Source organism: Coptis chinensis, chromosome 6 (genome assembly GCF_015680905.1).
Source record: "Coptis chinensis isolate HL-2020 chromosome 6, ASM1568090v1, whole genome shotgun sequence".
Classification (NCBI taxonomy): domain Eukaryota; kingdom Viridiplantae; phylum Streptophyta; class Magnoliopsida; order Ranunculales; family Ranunculaceae; genus Coptis; species Coptis chinensis.
In genome coordinates, this window is record NC_141461.1 from 20,704,505 (window position 1) to 20,729,561 (window position 25,057).

The window sequence follows — 25,057 nt, forward strand, 5'->3', positions numbered from 1 at the left end:
GGCACTAAACCTCTATTCTAGTCACCTAAGTTTCCTTATCCTTGTGGTTGAGTTAACTGGTTTAAGTTTGATGGTTGTGGTGGTGGTTGTGCATAAACAAGAGGGCAATAGAAGTCGGAATGCTCAAGACTAAAACAGACATTACAACGAGTAGATTTAATGTTCATGACAGGAGTGGGTTGTTGTTTAACAGAGATGGCATCTACCTTTTTAGTGAGGACATCGATGAGAGTTTTAAGCTTGGGATCATGTTTAACTTCAAAAGAAGAAGGAGTGGAGCGGGAAGATTCGTTACCTCCCTAATTGTTGTTCCTCTTAGATTGATCTTCTAAGAATTTATAAGCTTCCAAGGCTCCTTTACTAAGAAAACTACCCCCAGTCATGATATCTAAAATCTCCTTATGACGATGTAAAAACCCCTTGAAAAAGGCACGGACAAGCATGTCTTTTGCAAGATTATGATGTGGGCATTCAATGAGAAGATCAGTGAAACGATTCCAGGCCTCTGAAAAGGATTCATGAGGATTTTGGTGGAAGAAATAAATCTTTTGAAGCATTTCATCTGTCTTCAGTGGTGGGTAAAACTGTTCCATGAACAATTGAACAAGATTAGCCCATGAGTCCACCGAGTTTGGCGTTTGGGCAGTTAACTAAGATGCCGCCTTGTCGGCTAGGGTGAAAGGAAACACCCTAAGTTTAACTTGATCCGGACTTATGCTAGGATGATGGAATGTAGTGAGAACTATCCTACACATATGCTGGTAAGACTTCTCATGGTCTAAACCAAGAAAAATTGGTAACAAGTTAAATATATTAGGGGGAATTCGAAAATCCCCCACTAGGTCTGCAAGAACGATGCACGACTTAGGGCCATCATTTAGGGCTTTATAAAAATCAGAGAGAGGAGTCTCTTGTTCTTTAGCCATTGATGCAGGTGTAGTGTGTGAAATTCTAGATAGGCGTGAGGTATTTATGTCTATAAAAAAACAAGCCTAATTATACTAGAATTAAACTCCTCTGACAGAAGAAACGAGGAGTGAAAGAAGGAGTACCTAAATGCCTCCTTGCTACGCTTATGAATAATGTCTTGTATACGCGAGCTCAGTGTATTTAACAAGTTAGAAACACTAAATAACTTGAAGAATTGAAATTTGGACTAACCTGTGAAAATCAGGCTGCTCCAGAATAGGGCATGGGTCACGTTCAGAAATAGCCTAGATAGGGCGCGGGTTGCGCTCAAGCCCAACTCGAGTTCCAAGCGCTTCAGCGCGGGGGCACTAATAAGTGCTCAAAAAGTGCTTTTTAACCCTCGATTATGCCTCTTGTTTAGCCATCTTAGTGAACTAATAGTGTTTGTAAGTTATGTTTTATGATTCTACAGGTCAAAGAGAGAGTTTTGTGGAATATTAGAGAAAAAGGGGTAAAACTGAGCAATTCGGAGCATTAAGGATCACATGGGAAGCCCGTGGACAATCATGGAGAAGGCCAAGGAATTGAGATATTAAAGATGCGACTTGGACCTATTTTAAAAGCCTATTTGGAAGCCCAAGACCAAAGGATTCGTTGCTTGGACCAAAGCCCGCAGAAGAGGATAGAAGGATAGAGCAGAAGAGACAAAATCGGCTAATGCGTCTGGGACGCATGGATCGAGCGTCCAGATGCATTGATTGTGTCTGAGATGCATGAATAGTGCGTCCAGATGCATGAATCGACACTATAGCCAATTCCTTCTCAGTTTTGGAGACGAAGTTGGACTATGAAAGAAGTCTATTTGTATTAGGAAACAAATGACGGTTTGGAATGCTTCTAGAGCTCATTGTAACCTCTATAAATAGAAGACCTAAGTGCCTCATGTAATTTGCCAATTCACTTATGCTCTTGTCTCCAGAACTTGAGGCAGAGAGAGATTAATAATAAAAGATCAGTTTTAACTAGCTGAGTCTTAATAAATTAGTCTTTCTAGTTTTATGTTCTTTGACTCTTCTTCTTCTCATTCTTCGTGTTCTTCCTTCTTTATGGAAGGCTAATCTTCTCCTTCAAGGGAGTAGATGAAGCTAGTGCTTAAGGATTAATGATTCTTCTGGTTCATGGTGTTCTTCAATTAGGTTAGTTCTTTATGTTTTTAGTTATTAGTTCCATTGCCCACACCAGGGGATGGAAGTATAGAATAGGGTTTATGTTTTGTAATATTAATATCATGCTAGTGTTCTTTACTTTTCTTCTAGTAATATAGTTCTTTAGAGTTAGGTAAGTATTCTTTGTGTTGCCTTAGAAGGGGTAGCTCAGGGAGTGGCTGCCTAGGAGAAGTATTCTTTGTGTTTGCCTTAAGTGGTGATTCATTGAATGACCGCCCTATTAGGAAGTACTCCTTGATGTTGCTCTCGGTAATACATTGAATGGCTGCCCGAGCTTACATAATAGGAAAGAAGATATTAATAGCATAAACATAGGAATAACCTTAAGTAGAGTTAATTATTAACGATGTTTTGTCCAAGAGGGCTTCGGCACTCGCTCGATTGTCTAATTGTAGTCTACATGTAAGAACAACCATGAAGCAGAAGGTCATAGATTAAAAGTATTGGTGGATTCTAATCTCTTGAATTCCCTCTCTTATAAATTCTCAATAGTTTAGTTAATTTAGTTTAGTTTAGCATTAGAATCTAAAGTCTCTACAATCATAGTTTTTAATCCCTTAAACCCCCTTTCCAGTGCTGTCCTTCACATAACATACACTTAAAAGTGGAACGATATCCTACTCATCCTTTACTTATTGAGGGATAATTAGGTTTTGATACGCTTCTGTTTTGTTCAACGACCATACACCATCTACATACACAAAAAAGAGGCAAGGTCAGGCGCTCAAAATTTGCCTTGTTAGGGCACGGGTCGCGTTCAGGTCGAACTCGAGTTCCAGGCGTTTCAGCGTTAGGCGCGCTCATAAGTAGCCTTGTATGGGCGCGGGTCGTGCTCAGGCTATTCTTGCGAATTTTTTTTAGTTTCTGAACCAAACGATCACAATTAGAACCAAACAAGGGTGGGTGGGTAGAGAATGGGGGATTGCCCCTTGGATTCAAGCAATTGAATTCTTGTCATGAAAGAGTTTAAGATGGTAGCGGCGCCATTTGATACTCTGAAAATTTACGTTAAACTAACTATCTATGCGTAAACATAAATAATCAATTAACTAAATAAGTACTTAAATCAATATTCATACTCTCAATTCATTATACAATATAGAGAGTCAGGATTCGTTCTACTCTTAATCTATCAAGACTAAACGAATTCAATTAATCAAACACAAGGAAACAATAGTGAGAACAATGAGAGTAGTGTTGTGATTTATTTAAACTAAAACTAATTATAAATTATTTAAACTAACAATGTAATAAACTAATTATAAATTAAACTAATTTAAACAAAGTAATTAAAGTGAATTTAATGAATTGGAAGAACATAGAGGAAGGATTAATCCATCTATGTGAAGCTATGATTATTCTAACTAGTTTCTCATGTTTTAATCTTAACCTTTATTAATCTACACAAGGTAAAACAACAAAAGCCACAATTTATTATTGATCCCTAACCAATCCTAGCAATCTCTATACTAAGATATGATTAGCATAAGAGAAATTCTCCTCCACAAATCTCTTTGTAGAGTTTCCTTTCTCTAGTTCAACTTCTATAATCTCTATCTCTAGACAACAATAAAACTTGAACTTGAAGCACATAAGATAATAAGAAAAAATTAAAGAGGAAAATCATAACCCTGAATAGTTCATAAAACTCCTAATAGAGTTTTAGCCTAGTTTCATTGGGTTCATTAACAATAAACAATAATAAGGACATAATTAAATTAAACTAAACTTGATTAAAATAACTTGAATTGAATTTGAAGATTGAAATATAATCTAAGTATTTTATTCTAAGATTCAAAACTTGTTCTAACAACCAATAGAATTGACAACTAACTAGATTAATCTATATAAACTAATTTAATGAATTAAAACTAACTATTTCGTCTAGACTAATGTAAAGCTAAGTAAAACTAACTATTGGATTATTGACTAACTAAAAACTAAGTCTAACTTTTCGATTTAGATTTCATTGTGACCTTAAGAGCTAAGTTTTTGTTTGTTAAATGGAGGAGACCATTCCACAAAATCGTGCATGGGTTGAGGATTCTTTTTAATTGAAAATAAGCCCAAAACCTCGAAGATTTCAGTCCATTAGCTTTTCATATTTGATTTGGAATTCATCCATTTTAATCTGGAAATTCCTCTTAAGTCCATTGGAAATTCTTTCCAAGCAATTTTGACATAAGTTTCCCAATTCCAACCGAGTTGTGTGCTTTGCATGTTAACTAAGATTACATCTGAGATTACATCTATGTTGTAATATCTATGTTGTGTGCTTTGCATGTTAACTAAGATTACATCTGAGACTATGTTCTTGCTTAGCCAAGATTGTCGGCCTCCTTTGGGATTTGGGTGTCTAATATTACATTTGCAAGCTATTCTTGATAGTGTGACTGAAAGAAGGTTAAAAATATAGGAAAATAGAGAAGATCGTTCAATTTGTCAAACTTGGTTTCAATTTAGACTCCTCGCATAATGGACCTGCCAATATGTATTTGTTTGTCTAATTAGCAAATTCTTGGTTTAAGTTATGAACAACACTGGTTGCTACTACGACTATGGTAGCAAGTAGTCAAGTTACATAATGTGGTCAAACAAAGATTACCGTTACCCATGGTCAATTATGGCAATGTGATATCAACTGTTGGAAGAGTGTGAGTTTGATTTTTGAAATCTATAGATATTCTCCTTTTGAGCACAAAGGTAATGAAGTCCCTGTTAGTTAAGAACCCAATATACCACTGATCTTCCTTCACACTTATCACAATATGACTTGCTTTGAATTCCGGTGGATACTACACACATGATACATTATTCAGTGAAATGAATTAGGTTATATATGTGCTCTATTATTCTCCAAGTATAGTGCAAGTCTGACTGCCTGTATTCAGTAAACATGAGTGTCTCAATACTGGATTATATTTTAAGGACTAGCCAAAAATCAAAACATGATGCCCCTTCTAATACTTTTTAAGAAGTATGATACCAATCAATTCCATTCATTCACCATTGGTTCATCCCTTGATTTTTGATATTGCACAGTAATGTTTTCTTGCTTTCACACATACTGTTTGCTTCGAAAGGAGGTGGAGAGCAGAAGTTGTATCCATTGAGACCCACCCAAATTATCGTCTTGCATTCCACAATGTGAAGGTTTTAGTTTCCTGCCATTTGAATGAATCTCATGGACTGAATCTCTCTATTTCTCTCTCATAATTTTTTTTGTTTTGTTTTTAATTATAGAGTACGGTTTGAACAGAAGAAGAAAGGAGTTTTTCAAGTCTTTTTAACAATTGCAAACATATCCAGTTTTCTACTCACTTTGAGCTTAATAGATTAGCAATTTACTTTATTCCTAAAAAAAATTAAAACCACTTTAATAGATATTCCCGCTATAAATGATTTGTGTTCGAATTTGTTGTAGATTTTATCACTCTTGCATCGAACCCTATCGTGCAACCTAGCAGAGGTATTAATTTTTTCTTTATTTTTTCAATATCTTCTTCTTTGTTTCTTCCCTGCATTTCATTTCACTACAGTAATTCCGAGTTATGTGCCTTCACCAACGACTATACACTTTTCTAGATTGTTGAATACTTTCCTTGATTTAGTTTGATAATTCATAGTTGCTACTATGAATTAATTTGATGAAAAGTCCATTTGAGCTAATATCCTTTGATTTGAATGTTTATATAGTTTTGATATTCAATAACATCTATAAATGAATAAATGATATATTGGTTTAATTTGTTGTTGTTTTGTTAAGGGTTTGGCATTTGTTTGGGTATTAAAGCTCTACCCACATCAATTCACAAAGCGTTTTCAGAGTCTCCACTATTTTTGCAACTAGATTTACCACAATAGCACCCGTAATTAGGCAATTGCTGGGTAAGCCTGTTTATGTCTCACGGCCATGTATATATGAGTAGCAAGCGCTGCCAAGCACAATACTAAGGAGAAATTTTATAAATTTGTTTTACTTCCAGTTGTTCTTTTCGTTTTTTTTTATGAAATATTGACATATTTGTGGATAGCTAATGGGGATTTGTTTAGGTGTAAGAATCAAAGTCCATTTCTTTGTTGAGTATTTTCTAGATTGCGTGTGTTATGGGTTTAATAAAGATTTGAGCTTAACCGCAATTTTTATCAAATAGGGTCATGTTGATCTTTGAAGCCTCATGCTGAGCATGCCATAGATTTGATCAACTAGGATTTAAGTTCCGACGTGAATAAATAATATGAAGCCAAGCATTGGATTTCTATTTTCTTCATTGTTCTTTCAATTTTTAGACAATAATTGGACTGGTCCTTTTGTAGGTTCAACTAAAAAAAGGAGAAACTGGCAAGAAAGCAGGCAGTGGCTCTGAATGCTAATTACAAGAAGCTGGAGATGATTGAGAAAATCCATTAATGTGGAACTTTCCGATGCCTGGAGATGGTAGTGCCTATAGATGCCTGACAACTATACACACACACTTATATGACGCTAGCAGAAGCTCTATGTTATGGATGTCTCTAGAAGTGTACATACCGTGTAAAGTTTGTGTTATGTGTTCTTTATAACTTTGGAAATGTCAATATGGAGGCAAATTATCTGAAATTTTTAGGGACACTCTATCACTGAAAATGTAAAAGTATGTGTTTGGTATAATAATAGCATGTGGAAAATCACACTAACATTAAATGAAAATTTTCTTTGAACAAAACAATTTGATCCTTACTATTAATGTAGATTATCCAAGATATTGCCTTTATGTTCAAGTTCAAACTTCATTAATTGTTTTAACGAGGCATGATTTCTTTTTCTTTTGCTTTATTTATTATATATATATATATATATAAATAATATATATATATATATATATATATATATATATAATAAAGAATTCATTAGGACTTCATTAGGACTTTCTATTATTTATTCAAGTGGACTTGGGGCTATTGAATCATTAGCTATCAATGTGCATATATTATTTACCGACCTATTATTTAGGGGTTTTTGCATTTTGGTCCTACTATTAATAGCGAATTTAGGGTTTGGTCTACAATTAATCGTTTATTGCAGTTTGGTCCCAAATTGACAGAGGTCCGTCTATACTTTCTTAATACCCAAATTACCCTAACACATGTACTGCACGTGAAACTAATCAACGGTCATCACTTAACTGGTATTTTGCAGTTTGGTCATAGTGATAATAGTGATATTAGGGTTTGGTCCACAATTAATCGTTTATTGCATTTTGGTCTCGTCAATCCATCTAAAATTTTATAATACCATATTTACCCTTAAAATCATTAGCCATCATTTAATCATTTGATTTTAATCAACGGCTCATCTTACACCATGTGTATCTCAACTAACCGAGTCCCAAACTTACATTTTATATTCTTCATATCTTACCACCATAACCACCACCACCTTCTCCTCCACTACTCAATTATCACCTCATTCATCACCATTCCACCATCACCGTCATCTAGCTTTCTCAACTTTATATAAAGATAAAAATCATTTGTCCTATTGAACTTAAAACACTATAAGACTATAAAAATTAATTTTGAATTTAAAAAAAAATATGATTGGGTATTTGAAATTTCAACTTGAACTCCCTAATAAATGAGACAAAATTTTTAACAACTCTTATCTTAACTTGAAATAAAAAATAATTAAGTAGTTGATTGGTAGTTGATTATGTTAATGACGGCCATTGTTGTTAGATAGTGGTGGTGGTGGTGATTCAGATTGTTATGGAGGGTGGAGGTGTTGGTGGTGGTGGAGCGGTATTCAAGAAAAAAAATGTTAATTGTCTAAAACCGTTGGATTGAATGAATGAGATGATGTCATGTGTAGTTTTTAGTAATTGGTCTTACTTTTAATATCAATATTTGTAGTTTGGTCCCACTTTTAATAGCAATATTTGCAATTTGGTCCCACTTTTAATAGCAATATTTGCAATTTGGTCCTCAAATAAGTCACGTGTACAGCATGTGCAGGGGGAATGTGAAGGGTATTTTGGGCATTTTAGAAATATATGGACGGAATAGATGTGGGCCATTCGGTCAACTCACAGTCAACACACTTTAACGACAATTTTGGACCAAAGTACAATAAACGATTAATTATGGACCAAACGCTAAATTCGCTATTAATAGTAGGACCAAAATGCAAAAGACCCTATTATTTATTCAAGTGGATTTTGGGCTTTTGAATTGTAAACTATCAATGTAGCATTACCTACCATTGGCAGAGAATTGAAGTGGTTAATTATGGTAATTCACAATTGGATGGTCCATAAGCTAGAATTTCATAATAATGGTTCGTAAGCTAGAATTTCATGAAACTCCACAATTTTAGATTGAAATGACTATGGATCGATTATAGACAAGCTATTGAACTATCAATGTAGCAGGCCCAGCCGCAGGTGGGCTAATTGGCTAGTTGTATTAAAGCTTCAATACTTCCTGAGAGCTGAGACTGTTCCATAGATTTCAGTAAATAGGTGTCGGCAGATGATGTACCCCGAATTTCTTAAAACCTGATATTTTCATCTAAAATCTGATGTTTTCATCTAAAATCTGATGTTTTCTTAAAACTTGATATTTTCATCTAAAATCTGATGTTTTCTATTTGTTTGTGTGTAATGCAACCGAAGACCGAAGTACTATGTTCCCAACATTTAATTTACAACCTAGCAAGTCAACTTTATATCCTCCTAGCTCTCCTTTGATGAGAAAAAGTGATCTAGAGTCTAGACCCGAAGTTTGCTTTCCAGATCTAATTTTTCTGTCATCCAACTTCCAAGTAGACCGTTATAGTAACTAGCTTTTGTTCTAAAATCTAAACTAGTTGTAGTAATGCAGTCCCACTTCATTCTCTTTAATTAATGTACTCAGCTCCTAGATGACCATTTGTTCCTACTTTAGGAGAGTTTGAGAGGATGACAAATTGAGAATAGAAGAATCGGATTTACTTTTTTGCTGTATAGAAAAAATGTTTTATATATGTACTCTTGTCGCGTGGCCCTAAATGATATCTAGATCACATTTAGTCCTTAAGTCATTTCTAGCATATCTAACATTCATGCCACAAAAATGGTTGCCTACTTGTCAAATTTTTTGGCTTCTACAATTCTACGTGTATAGGATTCATGTCACACCCCAAATTTCGACAGAATTCGAAAAAAACATTATTTGTTTCCGACTCTTCGATCTCCGAGGTGCGACACACTCTCCATTCCCAAAAACCCATAAACAGTTTAAATATGCGGATAATTAAAACCAATAAAATTTTTAACTTAAACAACAGTCCTATTCATTTCAAAAATAATTTACAAATGAAAATGCAAATAACATTATCTCAACTGAAAATCTATATCACCTCAAAGGAAAACAAGACACATCCTGAGATGCAACGCTAACGCAAACCACAAGCCGCAACCAATCTTCTTCAACATTAAACTCATCAAAACTTATCAACTATGTTCATTGAATGAATACCCCCGATAAGCAAACATGCAAATCGGTCAAGATTATAAACAATGCTTTGTGTGAGTAGCTCTAAAATATAACATATAATTATACATGTATATACACACAATCCTACGGCGCTTAGTTCCTCCACCGAGGTACTTTTAACTTTCAACGACTAATATAACATCCTTAAGAATACTAATTAAGGCGTAGTTCCTCCTCCAATCGAGGCCTTAACTTCACACTAACCACACAACAAACTATACTCATAATAAATAAGGCATGTAGTTCCTCCATCGAGTTTTAGGTTCAACTAAACAAATAACCAACCAAACATATTATATACATTCATCTATTTAAAGATACATCATTAACCAAGATATTACCATAATTATATTATTTCGGGCTTTCTTTGTGTGTCCCTAAAATCACGTCGTATCTATGTCTTACCTAGTTTCCCGGCTACCACAATCGCTACCCAACGCCCGAACATGTACATCCACATGCCTCCCCTTACATAATGAGCCACTCCGCGGCGTAACCACCCCCGAAATGGATGCCGCGACACCGTAAATCCTCACACGGAAGCCAAATCTATGTAAGCACCGCCACTATTCGCATAAAATATTATGCATCATCGCTCTATTTTTGCGAACGGAATAATCAAGCCACTATTCGGCTATTTTTTAGAGGGCCATTCAAATTTAACTCGAACGCCGGGGAGGGTCAGCCGGCCATTCAGATTAACTGAAACGCCAGGAGGGCCAATCACATGAGTTGTGGTAGTCAGGTTCTAGGATTTTCGTTATGTAATTTATTCAGGTGTCATACGTTAATGACTCATAATCATGTTCCACTATATCACGTGCAGGTCAATTACCTTATTGCACTAAGCCACTATATATAGAAACATCTCAATATATCTCATAACCATATTTCATTCTTTCACGTGCCAATATATTATTGCACTACACCACACTCCCGTGGGCAAATATTCACCAATACTATATTAGCATCTCACATATAAAATAATGGAGTGTATATACATTTCTCCAAGATATTGCATTAATACAACTATCCCAGCATATTATATCATGTCACAATGCTTCAACGTATCGCATACATCTTTATTATAACGTATTAGGAATATAATGTCTCCTAACATCTCAATATCGCCACGCGTGTCAAAAATACACAACATAAATGTCAAATCTTTCTTAGATAATGACAACCAAAGTTATACAAGCTTCCACAAAGATTTTATTACTATATGTGTCCATATAATATACACATAAAACGTAGCACAAATTAAATTAAACAATTCACCCACAATCAAAGCCCAATATATAAATGTTTTACACACTACTCACGTCAAATCTAAATTAGATAATGACCAACCAAGTTATATAATATTCGACAATATTTTATTACTATATTTATCCATCTAAATCAAACATATGAAAAACTAGAAAAGTCAACATTCCACAGTCAACGGTCAACGGTCAACGGTCAAAGGTCAACACCTCATGGTCAAGGTCAAACTCAACATGTCATGGTCAAAGCCAAACTGTCATGGTCAAAGTCAAAGGTGAAAGTCAACCGTCCATGATCAAAGGTCAAAGTCAACCATCAAAGTCAACGGTCGATGGTCAAAGTCAAACTGTCCTAGTCAAAGTCAAACTGTCGTTTTCGTGTTCGACAGGTTCATGGTCATAGCCATGGTTCATGGCTAAGGTCAAAGGTGCATGGCTCATGGGCTCGTGACTAAGGTCATGGTTCGGACCCAACTGGCCAAGCCCAAACCTTAGAACCCGGAAGTCTAAAAGTCCACTTATTAATTCTACCTGACCCAATTGGGATCTATATTAAATTATATGGACTGGCCCAAGCAATATCAGAAACGGGCCCAAAAACTGTTAAGTTAAACTGGTCCACAAACTTTAATTTAAACTGGCCCAAACTAAACATATAGAAAAATGGCCCAACCACTTAAAACAAAACCGGCCCAACAAAATAATAGAATCCGGCCCACATAAAACCAAAAGGGTTAGGCCCAAAGCCCAAGCCCAAATCGAAATGGTCATCTTCCTCACCCATTTCTCCTCCTCCAGCAGCCACCGAATTTTCCGGCCACCACTCCCATTCCCTCAAGTCGGTTCGACTCCAAATGAAAAACCCAACAACATTAATGAAAACTAAAACCTCAAATCCTTACATCCCAACATCACCAAACTAGATCTGAAAATCGTTTGGGCCACCATTAAAGCTTGTTACAAGCTTAAATCGACAGCCCCACACAAACCCAACATTCAATCCGACCTCACAACCTAACCTCAACCAAACAAAGCAAAACAAAGACAAACCAATTACACCAAAAAACAGCCCAACCCCAAGAGGCTTTCAAGAATGGCGTTTCGCGCCCATGGACGCCTCCCTCAAGGCTTCACGCCTCTACTCGACCCTCGCCGGTCCAACACTCCACCACGATCCAAACATCACAACAAAAAGTAAATCAAAACAACCGATTTCGTTTCTTTTTTTGTTGTCTGGCGACGCCATTAGTGCCGAAAAGACCTAATTCCACACTATTCCCATACCACCACAAGATCACAAGATTTCAATACAGAGAAAGATTTATTGCTTTGAGGCTTTAGCCAAGAACAACCCGATAAGCCTCGACAGTTTTAATTAAGGATTCCCACGCCAATAAAACAAAAAGGTACCGAATTTAAAAAATACATAAGTAGAAAACTGGATGGAAAATCGGCAAAGAAAGGTTTTGTGTTCACGCAGTAAAACTCTAGTTTCGATATAAAAATAAAACGTAACTACTCACCTCGTGTTATCTCGGAAACAGAAAAATATCAAGAACAATGAGAGAACCAATCCCAAATAGCTCGAAAAAAATCCGGCGTTCTTCTCCGTTTTAGGCTTGTGTGTGTTGTTTGTGGTTTTAAAACAAGTTTCTCCGGAGACACTCTATATTCTCCTTAACTTCCAAATTACTAAATATTCTTATATCCTAATTATGGAAATATTATTTCTATTAAAAGGATTATATATAGGTTACTTAGGTTAATACCTTGTTTCCTTTTTATTTAAAGCTTTCCAAAAATGAAAGATACACTATCCATATTCAAAATTCAAATGCTAGTTTCCTATATTAACATTATACGAAATTTCTATTTAGTATTCCCTCCTTAACTATTTGGTATTCCACATGCTAGCACGTTGACCAGAAAAATACAGTCAAATACAGAAAATATTAAATATTGTTACGCAAATAATGTAAATATAAAATAGGGGTCTTACAGCTATACACATCTCAAAAGAATCTCGTCCCGAGATTCGGAAGTAAAGCTATACGAACAAAACGTTGGTTATTAACTTAGAACCTATACAAGAATGCACGTTGATTAAACTTAAACAAGATAACATTGGTATTAATTATTTTAATTAATTCCAGAATATACGTCCTCATGCCATTACAAAATCTATCATAGTTTAACTGTCTATATTAAAACAAATTATTACTGTCACTTAAATGCACGATAAATATATCATATCTTTTTAGTATGCAATTTCCTGATACACTTAAAAATAAAAATCACTCATGTCATTGATACTACCATAAAACTTTATATTTACTTTAGTCATGCTATCGAAAAATTAAATTTAAAACAACCCTTGAATCCTAATTCATGCTTGCAACTGGTCAAATATAACACGTATCAAAAATGATTTTTTTTTTTTTTTTTTTTTTTTTTTTTTATTCATCTATCAAAATCATATAGAACTGAAACAAAACAATTCAGAATAAATACTTTAATATGCAAAAATCATGTGAAACTAATTTAACGATATTAATCAATCATATAATAGTTCACCTATACGGTAATAGTTCACCTATATACAATAATATAAAAACGCATGTATACACGCATGTATACACATCTCAAAAGAATACACGTGTATAATGCTAGTATACACATCTCAAAAAGAATACACGTATATTTTATTTTATTATTCAGTCTATTTCTAACTAATCACCTCTAACAGATTAATCTCTTATACTTAAAAAATACTATTCATCCATTACAATGTACGAGTGAGGCGAGATAGTTCCTCCAATACCGAGGCAATTAGTTCCTTACTCAGTACGTCACAAAGCCATCAGATAATACAACTCATTCAATATAGATTAAAATATCTCCTTGTTTCTTGAATAATAACATAACACTCAAATACAAAGTTCACCGACAGGTTATCGCACTTAATCCATAACCCAGGTGAAAATGATCACCAACAATAAAACAATACTACCTAAGCAAAGACACCATTTTGATCAAACCCGTTAATAATTAACATATAATAAATGTAACTACTCCTCATACGATAAGGAAACAAAAAAATCATTTCATATGCACTCCACAAGAGTAACTAATATAAATATACACATTACACATACAATCCAATCAAGAAAAATATTGACTCTCTTTATTTCTATATCTCTTTCATTTTTCTTTGTAAAAGTAAAACAACTAGCGGAAATAGTTTTGAAAATAATACCTTTTAAACACTACCCATAAACTACGATCCGAGAATCACCTAGACTCACCTAAGTCTAAGCTAACCAAATGCTCTGATACCAAACTATCACACCCTGAATTTAGACAGAATTCGAAAAAACATTATTTGTTTCCGACTCTTCGATCTCCCGAGGTGTACGACACTCTCCATTCCCAAAACCCATAAACAGTTTAAATATCGCGGATAATTAAAACCAATAAAATTTTTAACTTAAACAACAAATTCTATTCATTTCAAAAATAATTTACAAATGAAAATGCAAATAACATTATCTCAACTCGAAAAATCTATATCACCTCAAAGGAAAACAAGACACATCCCGAGATGCAACGCTAACGAAACCACAAGCCGCGAACCAATCTTCTTCAACATTAAACCTGTCAAAACTTATCAACTATGTTCATTGAATGAACACCCCCGAGATAAGCAAACATGCAAATCGGGTCAACATTATAAAATCTTTGGTGTGAGTAGCTCTAAAATATAACATATAATTATACATGTATATACACAATCCCTACTACGGCTTAGTTCCTCCAATCGAGGCTTTTAACTTTCAACGACTAATATAACATCCTTAAGAATACTAATTAAGGCGGGTAGTTCCTCCAATCGAGGCTTTAACTTCACACTAACCACACAACAAACTATACTCATAATAAATAAGGCATGTAATTCCTCCATCGAGGCTTTTAGGTTCAACTAAACAAATAACCAACCAAACATATTATATACATTCATCTATTTAAAGATACATCATTAACCAAGATATTACCATAATTATTTATTTCAGGGCTTTCTTTGTGTGTCCCTAAAATCACGTCAGATCTATGTCTTACCTAGTTTCCCTGGCTACCACAATCGCTACCCAACGCCGAACATGTACATCCACATGCCTCCCTTACATAATGAGCCACTCGCGTGCGTAACCACCTCGAAATGGATGCCGCGACACCGTAAAATCCTCACACGGAAGCCAAATCTATGTAAGCACCGCCACTATTCGCATAAAATATTATGCGCATCATCGCTTCTATTTTCTTAACGGAATAATCAAGCCACTATTCGGGCTCGCCGGAGAGGGCCATTCAAATTTTAACTGAACGCCAGAGGGCCAAGGCCCATTCAAATTAACTGAAACGCCGGAGGAGGGCCAATCACATGAGTTGTGGTAGTCGGTTCTAGGATTTTCGTTATTATGTAATTTATTCAGTGTCATAATGCGTTAATGACTCATAATCATGTTCCACTATATCATCGTGCGGTCAATTACCTTATTGCACTAAGCCACTATATATAGAAACATCTCAATATATCTCATAACCATATTTCATTCTTTCACGTACCAATATATTATTGACTACACCACACTCCCCAAAAAATATTCACCAATACTATATTAGCATCTCACATATAAAATAATGGAGTGTATATACATTTCTCCAAGATATTGCATTAATACAACTATCCCAGCATATTATATCATGTCACAATGCTTCAACGTATCGCATACATCTTTATTATAACGTATTAGGAATATAATGTCTCCTAACATCTCAATATCGTCACGTGTCAAAAATACACAACATAAATGTCAAATCTTTCTTAGATAATGACAACCAAAGTTATACAAGCTTCCACAGCATTTTATTACTATATGTGTCCATATAATATACACATAAAACGTAGCACAAATTAAACAGTTCACAGTCCACAATCAAAGCCCAATATATAAATGTTTTACACACTACTCACGTCAAATCTAAATTAGATAATGACCAACCAAGTTATATAATATTCGACAATATTTTATTACTATATTTATCCATCTAAATCAAACATATGAAAAACTAGAAAAGTCAACATTCCACAGTCAACGGTCAACGGTCAACGGTCAAAGGTCAACACCTCATGGTCAAGGTCAAACTCAACATGTCATGGTCAAAGCCAAACTGTCATGGTCAAAGTCAAAGGTGAAAGTCAACCGTCCATGGTCAAAGGTCAAAGTCAACCATCAAAGTCAACGGTCGGGTCAAAGTCAAACCGTCTAGTCAAAGTCAAACTGTCGTTTTGCGTGTTCGACAAATCATCATGGTCATAGCCATGGTTCATGGCTAAGGTCAAAGTGTATGGCTCATGGGCTCGTGGACTAAGGTCATGGTTCGGACCAGAAACTGCCAAGCCCAAACCTTAGAACCCTAAGTCTAAAAGTCCACTTATTAATTCTACCTTGACCCAATTGGGATCTATATTAAATTATATGGATCGCCCAAAACAATATCGAACGGGCCCAAAAATCGTTAAGTTAAACCGGTCCACAAACTTTAATTTAAACCGCCCAAACTAAACATATAGAAAAATGGCCCAACCACTTAAAACAAAACCGCCCAACAAAATAATAGAAAATCCCACATAAAACCAAAACCAAACTAAATTAGCCCAAAGCCCAAGCCCAAATCGAAATGGTCATCTTCCTCACCCATTTCTCCTCCTCCTCCGAAACCCACCGAATTTTCCGCCACCACTCCCCATTCCCTCAAGTCGGTTCGACTCCAAATGAAAACCCAACAACATTAATGAAAACTAAAACCTCAAATCCTTACATCCCAACATCACCAAACTAGATCTGAAAATCGTTTGGGCCACCATTAAAGCTTGTTACAAGCTTAAATCGACCCCCCACAAACCCAACATTCAATCCGGCTCACAACCTAACCTCAACCCAACAAAGCAAAACAAAGACAACCAATTACACCAAAACAGCCCAACCCCAAGTAGCTCTCAAGAATGGCGTTCGCGCCATGGACGCCGCCCCAAGGCTTCATCGCCTCTACTCGACCCTCTCAAAGAACAACACCACCACCACAGATCCAAACATCACAACAAAAAGTAAATCAAAACAACCGGATTTCGTTCTCTTTTTATTGTCTCTGGCGACGCCATTAGTGCCGAAAGACCGAAACCAATTCACACTATTCCCATACCACCACAAGATCACAAGTATTTCAATACAGAGAAAGATTTATTGCTTTGAGGCTTTAGTCACAAGAACAACCCGATAAGCCTCGACAACTTTAATTAAGGATTCCCAACAATTTCAATAAAACAAAAAGGTACCCGAAAAAAATACATAAGTAGAAAAAACGGATGGAAAATCGGCAATAAAGGTTTTTGTGTTCACGCCAAAAAACTCTAGTTTCGATATAAAAAATAAAACGTAACTACTCACCTCGTGTTATCTAAAACGAAAAAATATCGAAGAACAATGAGAGAACCAATCCCACTAGCTCGAAAAATCCTCCTCTTCTTCTCTTTTAGGCTTGTGTGTGTTGTTTGTGGTTTTAAAACAAGTTTCTCCTGAGACACTCTATATTCTCCTTAACTTCCAAATTACTAAATATTCTTATATCCTAATTATGGAAATATTATTTCTATTAAAAGGATTATATATAGGTTACTTAGGTTAATAAATTGTTTCCTTTTTATTTAAAGCTTTCCAAAAATGAAAGATACACTATCCATATTCAAAATTCAAATGCTAGTTTCCTATATTAACATTATAAGAAATTTCTATTTAGTATTCCTCCTTAACTATTTGGTATTCCACATGCTAGCACGTTGACCATTAAATACAAACCTATACAGAAAATATTAAATATTGTTAAACAAAATAATGTAAATATAAAATAGGGTCTTAAATATACACATCTTCAAAAGAATCTCGTCCCGAGATTCGAAGTAAAGCTATACTTAACAAAACGTTGGTTATTAACTTAGAACCTATACAAGAATGCACGCTGATTAAACTTAAACAAGATAACATTGGTATTAATTATTTTAATTAATTCCAGAATATACGCCCTCATGCCATTAAATCAAAATCTATCATAGTTTAACTGTCTATATTAAAACAAATTATTATGTCACTTTCATGCACATAAATATATCATATCTTTTTAGCATGCAATTTCCTCGATACACTTAAAAAAAAAAAATCACTCATGTCATTGATACTACCATAAAACTTTATATTTACTTTAGTCATGCTATCGAAAAAATTAAATTTAAAACAACCCTTGAATCCTAATTCATGCTTGCAACCTGGTCAAATATAACACGATCAAAAATGATTTTTTTTTTTTTTTTTTTTCATATTCATCTATCAAAATCATATAGACTGAAACAAAACAATTCAGAATAAATACTCGAATATGCAAAAATCATGTGAAACTAATTTAACGATATTAATCAATCATATACGCACGGTAATAGTTCACCTATATACAATAATATAAAAACGTGTATACGCATGTATACACATCTCAAAAAGAATACACGTGTATACGCAAGTATACACATCTCAAAAAGAATACACGTATATTTTATTTTATTATTCAGTCTATTTCTAACTAATCACCTCTAACAGATTAATCTCTTATACTTAAAAAATACTATTCATCCATTACAATGTACGAGTGAGGCGAGATAGTTCCTCCAATACCGAGGCAATTAGTTCCTTACTCAGTACGTCACAAAGTCATCAGTTAATGCAGCTCATTCAATATAGATTAAAATATCTCCTTGTTTCTTGAATAATAACATAACACTCAAATACAAAGTTCACCGACAGGTTATCGCACTTAATCCATAACCCATGTGAAAATGATCACCAACAATAAAACAATACTACAAGAAAGAAGATTCATTTTGATCAAACCCGTTAATAATTAACATATAATAAATGTAACTACTCCTCATAATGATAAGGAAACAAAAATCATTTCATATGCACTCCACAAGAGTAACTAATATAAATATACACATTACACATACAATCCAATCAAGAAAAAATATTGACTCTCTTTATTTCTATATCTCTTTCATTTTTCTTTGTAAAAAAAAACAACTAAATGAAATAGTTTTGAAAATAATACCTTTTAAACACTACCCATAAACTACGATCCGAGAATCACCTAGACTCACCTAAGTCTAAGCTAACCAAATGCTCGATACCAAACTATCACACCTCAATTTCGACAATTCAAAAAACATTATTTGTTTCCGACTCTTCGATCTCCGAGGTGCGACACTTCCATTCCCAAAACCCATAAACAGTTTTAAAATATGCGGATAATTAAAACCAATAAAATTTTTAACTTAAACAACAGTCCTATTCATTTCAAAAATAATTTACAAATGAAAATGCAAATAACATTATCTCAACTGAAAATCTATATCACCTCAAAGGAAAACAAGACACATCCTGAGATGCAACGCTAACGCAAACCACAAGCCGCAACCAATCTTCTTCAACATTAAACCTGTCAAAACTTATCAACTATGTTCATTGAATGAACACCCCCGAGCAAGCAAACATGCAAATCGGGTCACATTATAAACAATGCCAAAGTGAGTAGCTAGCTCTAAAATATAACATATAATTATACACATATATATACACAATCCCTACGCAGCTTAGTTCCTCCACCGAAAGCCTTTAACTTTCAACGACTAATATAACATCCTTAAGAATACTAATTAAGGCGGTAGTTCCTCCACCGAGGCTTTTAACTTCACACTAACCACACAACAAACTATACTCATAATAAATAAGGCATGTAATTCCTCCATCGAGGCTTTAGGTTCAACTAAACAAATAACCAACCAAACATATTATATACATTCATCTATTTAAAGATACATCATTAACCAAGATATTACCATAATTATATTATTTCGCTTTTCTTTGCGTGTCCCTAAAATCACGTCAGATCTCATGTCTTTACCTAGTTTCCGCTACCACAATCGCTACCCAACGCCGAACATGTACATCCACATGCCTCCCTTACATAATGAGCCACTCCGCGATGCGTAACCACCCCCGAGCGGGATGCCGCGACACCGTAAATCCTCACACGGAAGCCAAATCTATGTAAGACCGCCACTATTCGGCATAAAATATTATGCATCATCGCTCTATTTTGCGAACGGAATAATCAAGCCACTATTCGGCTATTATTTGAGGCCATTCAAATTTTAATTAAATGCCGAGGGCCGGTCAAGGCGCCATTCAACTTAACTCAAACGCCGGAGGGCCAATCACATGAGTTGTGGTAGTCGTTCTGTGGATTTTCGTTATGTAATTTATTCAGTGTCATACATTAATGACTTATAATCATGTTCCAATATATCAATGCGTCGCGGTCAATTACCTTATTGCACTAAGCCACTATATATAGAAACATCTCAATATATCTCATAACCATATTTCATTCTTTCACGTGCCAATATATTATATTGCACTACACCACACTAGGCAAATATTCACCAATACTATATTAGCATCTCACATATAAAATAATGGAGTGTATATACATTTCTCCAAGATATTGCATTAATACAACTATCACAAAGATATTATATCATGTCACAATGCTTCAACGTGATCGCATACATATTTATTATAAACGTATTAGGAATATAATGTCTCCTAACATCTCAATATCGTCACCACGGTCAAAAATACACAACATAAATGTCAAATCTTTCTTAGATAATGACAACCAAAGTTATACAAGCTTCCACAAAGATTTTATTACTATATGTGTCCATATAATATACACATAAAACGTAGAAAGACAAATTAAACGGTTCATGAATCCACAATCAAAGCCCAATATATAAATGTTTTACACACTACTCACGTCAAATCTAAATTAGATAATGACCAACCAAGTTATATAATATTCGACAATATTTTATTATTATATTTATCCATCTAAATCAAACATATGAAAAACTAGAAAAGTCAACATTCCACAGTCAACGGTCAACGGTCAACGGTCAACGGTCAAAGGTCAACACCTCATGGTCAAGGTCAAACTCAACATGTCATGGTCAAAGCCAAACTGTCATGGTCAAAGTCAAAGGTGAAAGTCAACCGTCCATGGTCAAAGGTCAAAGTCAACCATCAAAGTCAACGGTCGATGGTCAAAGTCAAACAAATCCTAGTCAAAGTCAAAGTCAAACCGTTTTAACGTTTCCATTCGACGGGTTCATGGTCATAGCCATGGTTCATGGCTAAGGTCAAAGGTGCATGGCTCATGGGCTCGTGACTAAGGTCATGGTTCGGACCAATCGAACCCAAGAAGCCCAAACCTTAGAACCCTAAGTCTAAAAAGTCCACTTATTAATTCTACCTCCGACCCAATTGGGATCTATATTAAATTATATGGACCGCCCAAGCAATATCGAAAAGGGCCAAAAACCGTTAAGTTAAAACCGGTCCACAAACTTTAATTTAAACCGCCCAAACTAAACATATAGAAAAATGGCCCAACCACTTAAAACAAAACCGGCCCAACAAAATAATAGAATCCGGCCCACATAAAACCAAAAGGGTTAGGCCCAAAGCCCAAGCCCAAATCGAAATGGTCATCTTCCTCACCCATTTCTCCTCCTCCAAAGAGCCCACCCCAATTTTCCGCCACCACTCCCATTCCCTCAAGTCGGTTCGACTCCAAATGAAAAACCCAACAACATTAATGAAAACTAAAACCTCAAATCCTTACATCCCAACATCACCAAACTAGATCTGAAAATCGTTTGGGCCACCATTAAAGCTTGTTACAAGCTTAAATCGACAGCCCCACACAAACCCAACATTCAATCCGACCTCACAACCTAACCTCAACCCAACAAAGCAAAACAGCACAACCAATTACACCAAAAACAGCCCAACCCTGGCTTTCGTTGTTAATGGCCATGGACGCCCTCAAAGGCTTCACTGCCCCTACTCGACCCTCAAAAAATCCAACACTCCACCACATGATCCAAACATCACAACAAAAAGTAAATCAAAACAACCGGATTTCGTTCTCTTTTTTTATTGTCTCCGACGCCATTAGTGCCGAAGACACCGACCCACACTATTCCCATACCACCACAAGATCACAAGATTTCAATACAGAGAAAGATTTATTGCTTTGAGGCTTTAGCCGCCAGAAAAACAACCCGATAAGCCTCGGCAGGTTTAATTAAGGATTCCCACGGTTTTCAATAAAACAAAAAGGTACCCAAATTAAAATACATAAGTAGAAAACCGGATGGAAAATCGGCAAGAAAGGTTTTGTGTTCACGCCAGAAAACTCTAGTTTCGATATAAAAAATAAAACGTAACTACTCACCTCGTGTTATCGGAAACGTAAAAATATCAAGAACAATGAGAGAACCAATCCCATGAGCTCGAAAAATCCGCGTTCTTCTCCGTTTTAGGCTTGTGTGTGTTGTTTGTGGTTTTAAAACAAGTTTCTCCGGAGACACTCTATATTCTCCTTAACTTCCAAATTACTAAATATTCTTATATCCTAATTATGGAAATATTATTTCTATTAAAAGGATTATATATAGGTTACTTAGGTTAATACCTTGTTTCCTTTTTATTTAAAGCTTTCCAAAAATGAAAGATACACTATCCATATTCAAAATTCAAATGCTAGTTTCCTATATTAACATTATACGAAATTTCTATTTAGTATTCCCTCCTTAACTATTTGGTATTCCACATGCTAGCACGTTGACCAGAAAAATACAGTCAAATACAGAAAATATTAAATATTGTTACGCAAATAATGTAAATATAAAATAGGGGTCTTATAGCTATACACATCTCAAAAGAATCTCGTCCCGAGATTCGGAAGTAAAGCTATACGAACAAAACGTTGGTTATTAACTTAGAACCTATACAAGAATGCACGTTGATTAAACTTAAACAAGATAACATTGGTATTAATTATTTTAATTAATTCCAGAATATACGTCCTCATGCCATTACAAAATCTATCATAGTTTAACTGTCTATATTAAAACAAATTATTACTGTCACTTAAATGCACGATAAATATATCATATCTTTTTAGCATGCAATTTCCTGATACACTTAAAAATAAAAATCACTCATGTCATTGATACTACCATAAAACTTTATATTTACTTTAGTCATGCTATCAGAAAAATTAAATTTAAAACAACCCTTGAATCCTAATTCATGCTTGCAACTGGGTCAAATATAACACGTATCAAAAATGATTTTTTTTTTTTTTTTTTTTTTTTCATATTCATCTATCAAAATCATATAGACTGAAACAAAACAATTCAGAATAAATACTCGAATATGCAAAAATCATGTGAAACTAATTTAACGATATTAATCAATCATATACGCACGGTAATAGTTCACCTATATACAATAATATAAAAACGTGTATACGCATGTATACACATCTCAAAAGAATACACGTATGTATATCATAGTATACACATCTCAAAAAGAATACACGTATATTTTATTTTATTATTCAGTCTATTTCTAACTAATCACCTCTAACAGATTAATCTCTTATACTTAAAAAATACTATTCATCCATTACAATGTACGAGTGAGGCGAGATAGTTCCTCCAATACCGAGGCAATTAGTTCCTTACTCGATGACGTCCAAAAGTGTCATCGATTAATGCAGCTCATTCAATATAGATTAAAATATCTCCTTGTTTCTTGAATAATAACATAACACTCAAATACAAAGTTCACCGACAGGTTATCGCACTTAATCCATAACCCATGTGAAAATGATCACCAACAATAAAACAATACTACCGCAGCACAGCTCATTTTGATCAAACCCGTTAATAATTAACATATAATAAATGTAACTACTCCTCATACGATAAGGAAACAAAAAAATCATTTCATATGCACTCCACAAGAGTAACTAATATAAATATACACATTACACATACAATCCAATCAAGAAAAAATATTGACTCTCTTTATTTCTATATCTCTTTCATTTTTCTTTGTAAAAGTAAAACAACTAGCGGAAATAGTTTTGAAAATAATACCTTTTAAACACTACCCATAAACTACGATCCGAGAATCACCTAGACTCACCTAAGTCTAAGCTAACCAAATGCTCTGATACCAAACTATCACACCCCGAATTTCGACAGAATTGAAAAACATTATTTGTTTCCGACTCTTCGATCTCCGAGGTGTGACGCACTCTCCACTCCCAAAAACCCATAAACAGTTTAAATATGCGGATAATTAAAACCAATAAAATTTTTAACTTAAACAACAGTCCTATTCATTTCAAAAATAATTTACAAATGAAAATGCAAATAACATTATCTCAACTGAAAATCTATATCACCTCAAAGGAAAACAAGACACATCCTGAGATGCAACGCTAACGCAAACCACAAGCCGCAACCAATCTTCTTCAACATTAAACCTGTCAAAACTTATCAACTATGTTCATTGAATGAACACCCCGATAAAACAAACATGCAAAATCGGGTTGACATTATAAACAATCTTTGGTGTGAGTAGCTCTAAAAATATAACATATAATTATACATGTATATATACACAATCCCTACGGCAGTTAGTTCCTCCACCGAGGCGCCTTAACTTTCAACGACTAATATAACATCCTTAAGAATACTAATTAAGGCAGGTAGTTCCTCCACTGAGGCGCCTTAACTTCACACTAACCACACAACAAACTATACTCATAATAAATAAGGCATGTAGTTCCTCCATCGAGGCGCCTTAGGTTCAACTAAACAAATAACCAACCAAACATATTATATACATTCATCTATTTAAAGATACATCATTAACCAAGATATTACCATAATTATATTATTTCAGGCTTTCTTTGCGTGTCCCTAAAATCACGTCGTATCTATGTCTTACCTAGTTTCCCTGGCTACCACAATCGCTAACCCAACGCCGACATGTACATCCACATGCCTCCCTTTACATAATGAGCCACTCGTGCGTAACCACCTTGAGCCGA

The 25,057-nt window shown here is 34.8% G+C and overlaps 1 non-coding gene across 1 annotated transcript; it reads left to right on the forward strand.

Moving 5' to 3' along the window:
• The first annotated feature begins 453 nt into the window (after nucleotides 1–453).
• LOC147492035 (small nucleolar RNA R71) lies at nucleotides 454–557 on the forward strand. Its single transcript, XR_015200468.1, has one exon. It is a non-coding gene; the product is annotated as a small nucleolar RNA R71 (small nucleolar RNA).
• The last annotated feature ends 24,500 nt before the right edge of the window (nucleotides 558–25,057 follow it).